This window comes from Budorcas taxicolor, chromosome 13 (genome assembly GCF_023091745.1).
Source record: "Budorcas taxicolor isolate Tak-1 chromosome 13, Takin1.1, whole genome shotgun sequence".
In the NCBI taxonomy this organism is placed as follows: domain Eukaryota; kingdom Metazoa; phylum Chordata; class Mammalia; order Artiodactyla; family Bovidae; genus Budorcas; species Budorcas taxicolor.
This window is the reverse complement of record NC_068922.1, coordinates 76,395,820-76,410,490: the sequence shown is the minus strand read 5'-3', so window position 1 is coordinate 76,410,490 and position 14,671 is coordinate 76,395,820. Positions and strand designations below refer to the sequence as shown.

At 45.0% G+C, this 14,671-nt stretch overlaps 1 non-coding gene across 1 annotated transcript; it reads left to right on the top strand.

The window, feature by feature from the left end:
• The first annotated feature begins 12,351 nt into the window (after positions 1–12,351).
• On the top strand, positions 12,352–12,424 carry TRNAK-UUU (transfer RNA lysine (anticodon UUU)). Its single transcript has one exon. It is a non-coding gene; the product is annotated as a tRNA-Lys (tRNA).
• The last annotated feature ends 2,247 nt before the right edge of the window (positions 12,425–14,671 follow it).

Sequence of the window (14,671 nt, the reverse complement as noted above, 5' to 3'; positions counted from 1 at the left end):
GGTTGCCAGCTTTCCCAGTTCTCTGGAGGGGTACATTCCACGCTGTCTGCCCCTCCTGGATGGAGAAATGCGAGACAGGAGGGAAAACATGTGAGGCTGCCAGCCCATCAGCCTGCTGCTCAGGCCTGTGTCCTGGTGCCAAGCAGTCCATACAGATGGGCTCTGTTAGCTCCGGGCACACAGGCCCCAGGTATTGGAACCATCACCAGCGTGTGATGGATGGTGATCAGAACCGAGACTTTGTCAGCCGCAAAAGACTTGGAGGTGTTCTGATGGCAGCTGGGGCAGGCACGTGTCCCGGTAGGGCACCCTTCTGCTGGAACAGAGCATCTGGAAGAGTCTAGACATCCCTCTGCAATTCCCTCTGCCAACGTAGGGGGAGGGGCTGTGACTGTGGCTTCAGGATGTCCCCATCACTCTCCCCTGATAGCAACTTAACAGCCGCATCCTCTCTGCCCTCTCCAAGTTCCTAGCAGCCCAGGCTTTGACTCTTTACCTGGGTTTCCCATTCCAGGTATGGGAGTTTCCTGCATTCCTCGGCATCAGGGCTTCTGCATTTAATTTTATTTCACCAGTGAAGACACTGTTCTTAGAGCTTAACTAATTTGATAAATGAATGTGCACAAAAGGGGTTCAAAGATGCACTGGCTACACAGTAATTTGGTTTCCTGCCTCAACAGCATGCTCAACTAGGTTGGGAGATTAGAAAGCCCCAGAGAGGTGATAAGGCATTCTGAATACCCACCTGAGACTTGCTCCTTGGCTTAACCAGAAGGGTGGAAAGAGGAAAAGACAGTACCTTTGTCTCTGTGTAGTCCACAAGCATTTGAGTTCTTTCCTTGGATGCTCTGTGAGAGTGGATATGAATGTGAAAGCCTTCTGTCAACTGCGGAGGGTGGGGAGGACGGAGGTATGAGCCTCATCAGACTTTTGCAAGAAATTGCACAGGACGATATGTCATATAAAAGTGAGTGTTTTTCATGATCCTCACTGCTTGCTGCTTGATGGAGCTGATATAGCTTCACAAACTGCAGAAGCCACATGCTCTGCTTTTTCTGTGGAACAATTCTGCCTCACCCTTGATTCTGGGGGTAGCAGAGTTTGGACAGCTCTCCAAATTCAAGTGCAAGTTTGAATCCAGGCAATCCAGACCCCAAGGGCTTCCCAAGTGATGCTAGTGGTAAAGAACCCACTTGCCAATGCAGGAGACATAAGAGACTTGGGTTCAGTCCCTGGATCGGGACGATCCCCTAGAGGAGAGCATGGCACCCCACTCCAGTATTCTTGCCTGGAGAATCCCATGGGCAGAGGAGCCTGGAGGGCTATAGTCCATGGGGTCACAAAGAGTCGGACACAGTTGAAGTGACTTAGCACACAATCCAGACCCCATCATGATAATCACAACTTTCATTTATTGAATAACTGCCATGGGTCATCTTCTAATCCAGGTATTTTAACATGTATGTCCTTATTTAGTCCTCATTACAGCCATGTTGAAATTGGGTTTTGTCATCTCATTTTTCCAGAAGGGAAGTTGAGGTTTGGGCACTTACCTGAGGCCACACTGTGGACAGAGGCTTGGGGGAGTGTGAGCGCCTCACAGCTCACCTGACCACGGCATCTGAGGTCTGTGTAGGATCCACATTCTCCCCGCTCTGTAGTGAGAATGTGCTCTAAATAAGCCCAGCTCAATTAGTGTGCTAAGTCACCTCAATTTTGCAACATTTCCCTCTACATTCCTTTTTGACTCCTACTTTGCTGGGTTTCTCTAAGGCTCACAGAGAATGTTTCTGGATTAGAGGCTGGAATTGCTCCATCTCCCGGTGTATCATTTAACCACTCAGCACATGCTCTCTTCTCTCTTCTTCCGATTCTCTTCTCTCTGACTAGCCAAATCATACTCTGAAGACTCCTTTATTACAAGCAACAAAATCTCCAATTCAAGATGCTTTATGCACATAAAAATTTTTTTGAAGAAAAGGAACAATGGTTTATGCATAAAGGGAATGCATTGGCTTTCGTAACTGAAAACAGAGTCCTGGCTTCAGGTACAGGTTGATCGAGGTGTTCAAAGGATACCATCAGGATCTGGTTTCTCTCTTTTTTGATTCTGTCCTCAAATAGATTTTCCCTTTGTGGCTGTAGTACATTTCACCTCTTAGACTCAAAGCTTCTGGGAAAGAGGGAGTATCTTTGTTTCAACATTAATTTATTCATTCAGCCAACATTCAGGGAGTATCACTTTGTTCCAGATTTTTTTCTAGGTGCTGAGGATTCCTGAGACAAATCAGACAAAAATTCCTGCCCTCCTGGAGCTTACAGTCTGGCTGGGTAACAGACAATACAGGGATTAAGAAATAAATATAAAAAATGTCAGGTGTGGCAAACCTGACGAAGATAAACAGCCAAAGGCAAGGAAATAAAGAGGGACTATTTTTTTTAAAGTTGGGAAAGGCCTCTTAAGGAGGTGAACAGTGGCGAGAGGGGCGTATCAAGCAGAGGGACCAGAAAGTGTAGGGGCAGAGTGGAAGGACCAAGCACGGTGTGGTGTCGGTGGAAAAACAGGAGATGAGGGTGGCTGGGGATACAGGGTAATGGGAGAGAGAGGCTGGAGAGGTGGGCAGCCCTCTCCAGGTGGGCTGGAGAGACTGGAGAGATGGGAGAGATGGACCCTCCCATCAGGTCGTGGGAGGGACTTAAGTTTTATTCTGTGTGTGACTGAGGGGCCACATGCTCATTCCTGGATCTTCACTGAGACGGACGACATGCAGTCTTGATGGGCTGAGGTCTGAACTGAGCAGGGGGCAGCAGTGGTTCTCCAGAGAAACACACGGTGCTGCCAGCAGGAAGGGAAACGCACTCCAAATGGCTGAACTAGTGAGGCCCCTCCAGCAGCCCCGGAGCCTGCTCTCAAGGGTCACCTCCAGGAACCCGCGCGACACTCACTCCTCCCTGCATGCGATCCCTACAGACACACAGGTGGGGCCGGCCCTGGTGACTCAAGGCTGTCCCTGCCCTCTCCGCACACATCTGCGTCTGGCCTTCTGTGATCGGTTAGGGGCTTGCAAACAAGTGCCCTGGACCAAATCCAGCCGCAAAGGCTGTTTTTGTCCAGCCCCTGAACTAAAGAGGTTTCTACACTACACACACACACACAAGAACATGTGATAAAGACCACACTTGGCCTGCAAATCCTAAACTATTTCTGATCTGGTCCTTTTACAGAATAAATTTGCTGATCCTAAGGCATTGAGGGAGGGCCTTCTGTTCCATCTCTGTGTCTCTCATGGGTTCCAGTGGCAACATCTGATTGCATCAGGCTGGAATCAGTCCACTCTGATTCCGGGGCACACGGAGAATCCAGTTCTGCCAGCCAGGTTTTCCTACAATAGTCACAGTAAACAGTGGGTTCTTACCGGTAAACAGGAAGTCAGATGTTTGTTTCCGCACAGCACCCGCCTGCTTCTCTGCCCCACAGCAGCCTTGTCCCCATTTGTGATGCCTCCCCCCAACTCTTGGCACCTGAGTTTCCTGGGGCATCAGCCCAGGTTCCAGAAAGGAGTTCTAAACCCACTAAGCCAATGAGTTGAAATCCTGTGAATTCTGGCAAAAAGAAACACAACTTGATGGAGGTGGGTTCTCTGGCAGGGATGGTGGCCTACCACTATTTCTATTGGCTTGGGAAGTGGGAGGTTCTCAACGCTGACCCCTGGGGAAGGGACCCCAACAGAGGAGGGCAGAGCTGAGAAATGAGAAGAGGGAGCCTGGTGGCGGCAGCAGCCCCCAGTAAGTGGCCGTCTGCCATCCAGGCTTCTCCTCTGCCCAGCGGCACGACTGGTAGAATGACTGTAGAATTCATTGACCAAATCAGACCACTTCCGAGAGTAAATGGGGTGCTCATGATATTTATTTGGGGACCATCCCAGGCAAAGCTGGATGGAGAGTCACCCTGGAATAGAACCGGGTCAATTGTTTAAGTCTCTTTATCTCAGACGCTTCATCTGAGGAATACTCATCTCCAAAGGGACGTTATGACGATTTAATCAACTGATACGTGTAAAGTACTTTGAAGACTGCCAGGCACATCTTAAACTACTGACATGTGTTAGCTATTGCTGCTGCTGATGTCGTTTTTGTTACTGTTTGTCCCGGAACATCCTTGAATTTCCTCCCATACTTAGAGAACGTCTCATCTTATGGGATCATATTTCCCCAAAGAAGTCACAAACATGCTTTCCTGCACCCTACAGGGTGCGAGAAGGTGGCCTGGTTCAGGGGCCAAATGTACCATACTATCCAGAAGCTTGTCACCTGGAGAAGATGCCACACTGATCCTTGTTGGCAAGCGGCCCCCAGGACACACAATTTCCTGTTGGCATCAATGTGGGGGTTCCAGGACTGGTGCCTGGGCTTAGCTGCAATGGCCCCAAGAGTGGGGACACTGGTTTGTGTTCTGGAGCAGCTCTGCAATTTGAATTTTGAATTTCACTTCTGATTTCAGAGCCACCAAATCCCTTTTTTTTTTTTTTTTTTGCTCTTCCCAGATATCCTATAAGCCACATAAACCTTTTACATTTATATTAGATTGATTTCTCCTGGCCCAGTTCTATTTGTAACCAATGAATAACTGATTAAAAAAAAAAAAAAAACCTAGATCCAACCAGTCTGCAATCCTCCTCCAAACTTTTCACTTAAACGAGCCATCTCCCCTTGTCTTCTAGGTTAGTTTAATTTTGGATCTCTACCATTTGCAGCCAATGCCTGCTACTAACACACATAGCTGCTATCAAAATTTGGGGTAAAACATAGAAAATTAAAAATCATAGTATTTGTATAAAACCTTAAAATGTTCCCCACCCTCTGTCTCATATGTCCATTTCCACTCAGCCATTGAAACAGAGTCCCTGGCTACTCACCTTTGAAGACAAAGATAGACAACAAGCGTCTCCTATTTCTCTGCTGCTATTTCCCAATTTCTATCTTAGGAAATGCAAACTAAACTGGATTGCTGCCAGCAGGTCTTCCGAATATGTGGAATTCCTGTGTGTGCTTTGAAAGGCAATTGTCTCCAGAGAAACCTATCTTCTTTCCCACCTTGAACTTGTGGTTCCCTGATATCAGAGAGCTTTGTGAACACACAAAAAGGAAAAGAAAACACAGCATATTCAGATTGCCATACACCCTCCCACCCTTCTACCCACCTACCCCCAACTCCCTATAAAAAGTTCAGCCCTGAGAAGGGCTGGTTTTCTGAATACAGAGCTTTGTGAAAAGCCTCTAAGACATATCCTCTTATCAACACCCCCAGATAATTTATTTAGGTATGAATGAAGTTTTCAGCCCATAAGAAGAAAAAAAAAAGTTAAACATCTCTGGAAATAAAATTCCCATTCACACTCAGAGTTTACATTTCCAACATTATTTCCATGTGCCTGTCAGAACTGGGAGGAGGAGGAAAAAGCCTGAGCCTTCAGCCCACAATCTTAGCTGTCCTACATTTCTGTGGGCGAGCAGAGCTTGATGCCACCTTTGAGGGAAGGCATTCCAGCACCATCCTCCTGCAGGGATCTAGGATGTGATTCTGGAAAGTCAGGCCATATCTAGATGAGCGTGGGGCCTGTGGGAGAATCTTCCTCTTTTCTAAGGGAAATTCAAGTTATGCCTTCAGAGGCATCAGTTTGCCTATGTGACTTTAAATGTCATTTTAAAAACATTATACAGTGAAATTGACCTTCTGTAGTGTACATGTCTATGAATTTTAATGTATGCACATGTGTTGTGTAATCCTCATGAAAATCAGCATAGAGAACAGTGCTGTCATCTCCCCCCACCAAAAAAAATCCAGCCTCCTGCTAGTCCCTTCTAGTCAAACTTTCTCCCTCTCTTATAACTCCTGGCAGCCCTGTACTGTTCTCTATCTTGGGTTTTTTTCCCCCTTTCCAGGAAGTCATATAAATGGAAATACACAGTAATTTTTGAGACTGTTTTTTTCCCATTCAACATAAAGCCTTCCAGATTCAAAGAAGTTGCTCTGTATATCAATAGTTCATTCCTTTTATTTCTGAGTAGCGTTCCGTCATGTGAATGTACAGGCTATTTAACCATTAGCTCGCTGAAGGGCATTTGGGTGGTTTCCATATTTTTGCAATTAGGAAGAGAACTGCTGTAAACATTGGGGTAGAGGTTTTTGTGTGAACATAAGTTTCCTTTTCTCTAGGGTAAATACTCAGGAATGGCATTGCTGGGTCATCTGGTAAGTGTGTGTTTAATTTTATAAGAATCTAAAAAACTGCTTTCCAGAATAACTGTACCATTTTGCTTTTCTAAATGGAGCACATGAGTTCCAGTTGCTCCACAAGTTTTTATATATATATACATACAAACACTGTATATATATATATATATATATAAAGCTTATATATTAACACACTGTATTGTCAAGTTTTAACAACGGCCCACTCTAACAGATGTGTTATAGTATTTCACTGCGGCTTTCATTAGTACTTCCCTAATGGCTAATGACATAGAAAAGTTTAGTAAGTGTAGCAAATGTTAGAGAAACCAGCTCAAACTAGTTTCATAGCTAATAAACAGTTTTGTTGTTGTTGGCTGGGTTGGGTTGGGTTTGATGCCCATAAGAGAGGGGTCCAGATGTTAGCATGCCTCATGACAGGCCAAACCCAGGATCTTAAACGATTTGGTTTCTCTCATTCACCGCTGCTTTCTGTAATGTTGCCTTTATCCCTGGACTCTTCTGGCCATTCTAGGTTCTCAACAAGAGGCAGTAGAATTGCTCCTGGGAGTCTAGAACACAGATCTTCACACAAACTAGTGGAATAAAGGGGATCTCATAGTATCTAATACACGTCTTAAATTTTTTTATCCTTTTGCTAGCCCAAATTGAGTTATGAGCCTATGCCTAAACCAATCATCAAAACCAAAATGGCAGAGTGTGCCATTTGGCATAAGCTTGCACAACCAACCCCTATGGATCTGATTCTGGTATCAGTCCAAATATGTGTCTTGGAATATAGGAGAGAGAATTTTTCCAAAGGAAAATCAGAGTATAAACAATGGGAGAAAGGATAGGTGAACAGATGCTCTGGAGCTAAATCATTTAAATTAATTTTGAATGCAAACCTTAAAAGTACTAACTCACCCTTACTTAATTATTCAAAATGATATGTTCTTCACATAAGCAATACATTCAGAGGTTCAGACATCGGGAGTAGCTTAAGATTCTTCTCCATTTAATCTTTTGTTTTTCATGGTGGTACCTTTCTCCTCCTCCTCAGTATGGCTTCCCAAAATGGCCCAGCATTTCTGAGATTCAAATCACCAATTCTTCCATATATGACCAGAGGGTGACATATCCAAGGAAAATCTGAACTCTGTCCTGACTGAGCTACGCTGAGCCTACTACATGCTGATTGGCTTAGGTATGGTTTTGGTGAACCAATCATGTGGGAAAGAGGATAGGATTATACTGCTTAGCTTGGAATGTTCAGTCCCACTGACACTAGGCATGGGGTCATTTTCCCTGAGACACATGGATGACTTGGGAGGAGGGTGAGCACGACCAACCCTGAGGTTACTGCATGGCGGGGGTATGGGTGGCCAGAGCCTGGGTGGGCATGGGAAATACCCACAAAAACCACCACAGAACCCACATCTTTCCAAAGAATAGAATGAGTCTTTTCCATTTATAATTTCCACAATATTCAGTTAGTGGCATTTGGCACTCCATCAGTTTCTAACGACTGGATTAACAAGTTAAAACAACCTATAAGGAATAAAATTCTAATCACATTTAAAACTAGGATTCACAGTCCTAAGGCTAATTCCAGTTATAGACACTATAACTGAGAGACATATTTGCTATAGCTGTGTCTATGAGCTGTCAAAATATTTTGAAGTTAAGTAATAATTTGGCATCTATTAAGATCCTATCTTCAAAAATCTTCTTTTCAGTGAACGCAGAGCAAGGAAGACAAGGCAAACCAATGTGAAAACATTCACTTTATACCATTTTATTTCAGCTTCCAGGCTAAGGGCTGTGATACACTGACACGTGCCGCAAAAGTCAAAACTCAGTTCTTTGGAAGGAAACAGATCATCATTTAAGACACAGAACCTGATGGATGATTCTGGACGTTAATGCTGTGGAGTCACAAGAAAGGTGAAAACCCTTCACAACTCATGATCAAGGTGAGACTTCAACTGAGTCCTATGGATGAGTAAGATGATCCTAAAAGTCAAGGATGGTGTTGGAACTGGGGTGCGGGGTCCACAGCCAAGGCTTCGAGTCAAGTAAATGGAAGGGATGTTGCATTAGGGGACCCCAAGATCATTGTCAGGCTTGCTGATTTGGGGTGGGGGCTGTGGGAAACGCTCATACGACTCCGGGTATAACCATACTCAGGGCGGTGATTTGTTATGGAAAATCAATACAAAGGAAATCAACAAAGAGAAACGGCACATGCGATGAAGCCCAAAGGAAACCAGGAGCAAGCTCCCAAGAGTCTTTCTCAGTGGAGTCATGCAAGTCTCCCTTAATTCCTCCAGCAACAAGATGTGACAACATGTGTGCGTGTTGCCCACCAGGCAAGCTCATTAGAGGCTCAGTGCCCAGGATTTTTACTGTGGACCTGGCCTGAGGCAGCCTCTGCCTAGCATGCACCCACACCCCAGACTCCCAGAAGGAGAGCAGGTGTTCACCATAAACCATACTGTTTTGTATAAACAGTTTAGGCACAGGGGGTTCCTCTTATCAACCAGAGTGTTGAAAACCCTCCCCACAACCAAGTTCCCATACACCAGCCAAGGGCCAACCCTGTAAGCAGGGATTTCAAAAGAGAGCAGTCAGGCCTGCTATGGCAACTCTCTTCTGCACAGATGTTCAAGAGTTCAGTCTTTAAGGTGGTCTTTCCACATCTCTAATCATGGAGACTTGGCATAATAATAATTAACACTTACTGCTCCTGCTTTCTGCCAATGATTGGGTGAGTTATTACCTCTCTCTGAGTCTTCGTTTCTTTACCTGAAAGCAAACAAGATTAAGCACAAAGTGGCTGAGCCAAGTAACCCAGGCAAGAGGTGAGAACACCTGTTCCCCGCAGGGGAGATGGTGAGCATTACCTTCCGCCCCTCTTCCTCCCCCCAAAGCCCCTGCTTTAAAGCAGGGGGATCATCTAAGCCTGTCCAGGCAGGAGCAGGATTCCATTCCACTCACCGCACTCCGGCCTGGCCTCAGAAGGTCATGCAGCTGAGCAAAGCTGGAGAAAAGGGCTGGGAAACTGGCAGAATTTATAGTGTGCCTTCCCTGGTGGCTCAGACAGTAAAGTGACTGCCTGCAATGTGGGAGACCTGGGTTCAATCCCTGGGTCGGGAAGATCCCCTGGAGAAGGAAATAGCAACCCACTCCAGTACTCTTGCCTGGAAAATTCCATGGACTGAGGAGCCTGGTAGGCTACAGTTTATGGACTTGCAAAGAGTTGGACATGACTGAGTGGCTTCACTTTCTTTCTTCTTTTCAAAGCACTTTACGGATGTGCACCTGTGTAACCTCATTTCTCTCCTGAAGATCGAGGGACAACCCAGACACACGGAGACACGTGAGTCTCTCTAGTGCAGTGCTTAATATTGAGAGTGATAAAAACATATTTGCAGAATAAATACGTGCATTCGTAAATAAATGCCAGAATGAATGAAGCCTGGTTTTGAGCAGAGACATGAACATTGCTTCCCTTGGGTTCAGCAGAGCAGAAGCTTCAAACACAGTCTTTTCTCAGGAGTTGCCAGCCCAGCTCAGCAGTTGACAGAAGCGCTTGTGTCCACATTCACAGGTCTGTGGGGCCGCCATGGCTCGGCTGATCTTGGCCAGGCTCTATGGGGCTTACTCCATGAGCTGAGATGAAGCAGCCATCTGGGCATGTTCTTCTCATAGCTTATCCCAAGAGCAAGAGCAAAACAAGCTGCGGGAGCACGTTGAATGTCTCTGGTCTGTCTCTTTCACTGACGTTCAGCTGGTCAAAGCAAAGCAGTGGGCCACACCCACATCAAAGGGGGTGTGAAGGAAGCACTTCCCACTTACATGGTGATGGGAAGAGAGTGAATATTTGCTAAACAAGAATTCAAATTATCAACTGAGCCATGGCACCTAGATAGAAATATAGATGGTAGAATCTGAAATATCCTTATGAAGAAAAAAAATCATAGTAGCAGTTAATGCAAACACACCTACAGCCATCTGTTTAATAGCAGCAGTCTCAAGTCTCAGTGGCAGCAAGCAACAGCCCCCAGGGGCTTCTACACCATTCCAGGATGGAAAGTGCAAGGTCATTGCTCCACCCCCAGCAGGTGGATTCAGCACACATTTTAACTCCAATTTCAACTCAAACGGCAGCTGCTGTTATTGCCTGGGGACCCCTATCTTTTTACATGTTATTGTACATCAGTTGCCCGCCGCTACAATAAAGAACTCTCGATGAGTTGTCTGGAATTTTTAAATCAGTGCTATGGAGAGGCTGGCAGAAAAACCAGGCAAGCTCCCTGTCATGGGTGATTGATGCCAGACTCCAGCAGGCAATTATGAGGTCCCAGCTTTGTGAAACCAGACCCGGCCCCATACCACAGCTCAGAGGAGGACATTTGCTTCTCTTGCAAGTGAGGTCAGTGGTGGGTGTGGCTGAGCAGCAGGAGAGCTTGGAAGGCATTGGATGCACATCAAAAGCCTGATAGGATTCACCTGTATCCATTGATGTTCAAGAGAAAGCACCCCAGCTTTCTTTAATGTCTCTTTGGCACCCAACTGCGTCCTTACCCTTATGCAGCAGAAGGGACAGACAGGGATGGTCAGGTACCAGATGGGCCATCATCAAATTGAAGTGCCCAGGCCCCTGGGGATTATGAAGATTTTTCCAAGGGTTCATAGGCACAGACGGTCCTAAGAGGGCCAGTTTCCAGACCCTCCACTTAACTCGTGTCCTAGTTGCCACTTCTTCCTTCACACATGTCCTTCTTCCACTATATAAAAAATAAGTTTATCAGTAGGGATGCCAACAGGAAACAGCGCAGTCAAAATATTACGGGTTATTTGAGGAGTGTTTGATGGAGGAAATATTAATAAAGGTGTAGGTGAAGTAAAGAAAGCTACAAGCCTTTGGGCTGGTGGAGTCCTGAGTAGGGTCAGGGGATAGAGGTTTCTAGAACATGGAGACAGGCTGTATAAAGTGCGAAGGAGCTGTGTCCTTCTGGAGAAAATGCAGAGGTGCCCTGAGTCACTTCGCACATGAGCCGCATAAATACCCAGCCAACCTTTTCTCTTCTCCTCCTCGCTTCCACCAACGCTGGGCTCCCCATTGGACAAACGCAACCGGAAGCCATAGGGGAAGGGAGCCCATTGATTGGTCAATGCAGTTAGTGTCCAAGGCGGAAGGAGGGTAGAGAGCAGTGGGAGATGAGAGACCCCACTGAAAAGGCGTCACCCATTCTGAATCTTACAGAGATGCAGTCCCCTCCTCCTGCTCCAAGAAAAAAAGAAATGTCTTTCAGGGCGCTAAGCAGAGGCACATTTTGAAATGCTCACCCTCAGCGCAGAACGTGAATGTCTGATAGCCAGGTAGCATATCTATTCCACTCCAGTGCTCTTGCCTGGAGAATCCCATGGGCGGAGGAGCCTGGAAGGCTGCAGTCCATGGGGTCGCTGAGGCTCCGACACTACTAAGCGACTTCACTTTCACTTTTCACTTTCATGCACTGGAGAAGGAAATGGCAACCTACTGCAGTGTTCTTGCCTGGAGAATCCCAGGGACGGGGGAGCCTGGTGGGCTGCCGTCTATGGGGTCGCACAGAGTCGGACACGACTGAAGCGACTTAGCAGCAGCAGCAGCAGCAGCAGCAGCAGCAGCAGCAGTCTATTGTATAACTGAGAACCACCTCCTTTTACCGAAGGACTGTTTTCAGTCCTTCATTGTCACAGAAATTGGAGAACCTAGTACCAATGTCAGTTCACAGACTATCAAAACTCACTATGTAATGTTTGGCATATAACTTGAATAGAGACCAAATGATTGCGCTGCAGGCAACAGAAGCCCTTCCAAGTCCATCTGTTTGTTTCCCTGAACAGCTCTCAGCGCTGATACCAAGAATAACAAATGGTGTGAATGGCATTGATGCTGAAGCCTGTCTTTTTAAATTAATAATATTCATTCATGAATATATTCAATGAAGAAAGTCCCACCTCTCATATTAAGAAAAGTGTATCCCAGAGTATTTTACTTTTTTAAGGACTAATCAGTCTTTGTCACAAACTGTGACATGTTTAAGTTGTTTTGATCAGTATATTCTACTGTCTGGGTAGCTCAGCTAGTATAGCATTAGGCTTTTAATCTGAAGGCCCAGGGTTCAAGTCCCTGTCCAGGCACCATAAATAAATAAATAAATAACTGTATTCTACTAATCACCATAGTGATAATTGAATTTAAAATAACTTATTTTAAAATTTAAAGACTTGTATTCAATGAAAAGTATTTTAATTTCAATTTTAAGCACATTTTGTTGCAGTGATAGGTGATAAATTGATTAATAAAAGGCTTCCAAGAATAAAAATATATATTAAGACTAAATTTCTGCCAGGGGTGTACAAGTTGATGGAGAAAAAAGAACAGTGCAGAATTCCTAAGAAAGCAAAGCTTGTATGTGTATTTTTTTTTAACCCATGGTGGTGGATATTGAACCAGAATGGAATTGAGCTTCAATGGACTACTTTTGAAAGTTACATTATATTTTTCTTTTAAAATGCAAATATCTACATGTCAAAAATTATATCCATTTATATAAATTTTGTTTACTTATATATAAAATATTTGCTCTATTTTAAGATTTACTGATATATTAACACTCTATATAATTTATTTGCCTGTGTGCTTGCTTAGTAGCTTCAGTCATGTCTGACTCTTCACGACCCTAAGGACTGTAGCCCGCCAGGCTCCTCTGTCCATGGGATTCTCCAGGCAAGAATACTGGAGTGGGTTGCCATGCCCTCCTCCAGGGGATCTTCCCAACCCAGGGATCGAACCCTGAGTCTCTTATGTTTCCTGCCCTGGCAGGCAGATTCTTTACCACTAGTGCCACCTGGGAAGTGCATATAGTTTATTTAATTATATTCAAATATGTATTTAAGCCTATGATACAAAGTTTAGACAATAACTTTAAAAGAGCAGGTGAGAAGTTCCCTATCAGAAGCTCAGAATTCTTCACACCTTTTCTGACTGTCACATTAAGAATGCTACTAATTATGAATATTTTAAAAATATAGTTTCAAAGGTATTAACAGTGCTCTTATAGTGAAAAACAAAGGGGAAAGTGAATGCATAACAATAGAAGAATGATTACTACACATCTATTTAATAAAACGTGATAACTAGACATAAAAAAATTGTGAGAGTATGGACAGGGCTTTCAAAGTGGGAGGAAACGCTGCAAGATGAGGGAGAAAGGGAGACTCAAACCCCACCAGAGTGGGGTTCTACAGGGAAATCAGAGCAGGTGAGAACTCACCAATAGTTAAGATATCTTGAAAATTCTATCTAAAAGAATCAGTTCACAGTCAAGCAGGGCTCAGGTATTTTGAGGGGTCTTATTTGCCCATCAAATGCTGGAAAAACAAGGTAGAATCCATCCAGGATGGCACATCATAGCTGCCTGATGACAAGGTAATAACGTGCTGTCAGAACAGGGGATCGCTGTGGATCAAGGAGATCACAGCTGACATCCTAGAGGAACAGAAATTAACCCAGGATTTGAAGGAACCTTGAACTGCATCTGAGACTATGGAGGAAAAACTGCCAGGGAAGATTAGAAAGAGACAGCGGCTTGTGGACCCATCAGATCCACCTGTGGACACTCAGTTACTCCCAACCATAACAAGAGCAAAAGTAGTAGTAGCAGCAGTAATATTACCAGTCTATATTTGTTGAACGCTACATTTAGGCGCTGGTCTGAGATATAGAGGTATGGATTCTGGGGTCATAATCCCCATTCTCAGCCGCTATTCTGCACCACTTCTCTTAAACTTCTCTCGCTGCTATTCACACGGTCATCCCTTCTTCATTTCGTTCAGCAAGTAACTGTTCCAGCCGACTGTGAACTGATTCTTTTAGATAGAATTTTCAAGATATCTCAACTATTGGTGAGTTCTCACCTGCTCTGATTTCCTTGTAGAACCCCACTCTGGTGGGGTTTGATTCTCCCTTCCTCCCTCGGAAGGATGCTGCCTTCCCATCCCAAGACTTGGAAAAGAACCACCCTCTTTTTGCTCTCCTCTCCCTCACGCTCCTGTCTCTACCCATACCCGGCTCCCACACCCAGCTTACCCTGGCCAGTCCTTCGAGAGTCCACCTTTCTCGGAACCCAGAAATCTCTTCCAGCCTGTCAACCATCCACTCCCCCATCCGTGGAGTTTTGCACTGTGCTTCCAGAGTGTACACAGGCTCTGCCTGTTACCTTCTGCATTGCCCCAAGATTTCTAGCTCAATGGCACCCATTGTGATGAGATTTGATATTTCATTCAGCTAGAGTTTCCCCCCAAAATGAACAGTTCCTTAAACAAGATAAAGATGTATGTCTGCCTTATATAAACGTGGACAGTCGAGGGCGAGTACAGTGGCTC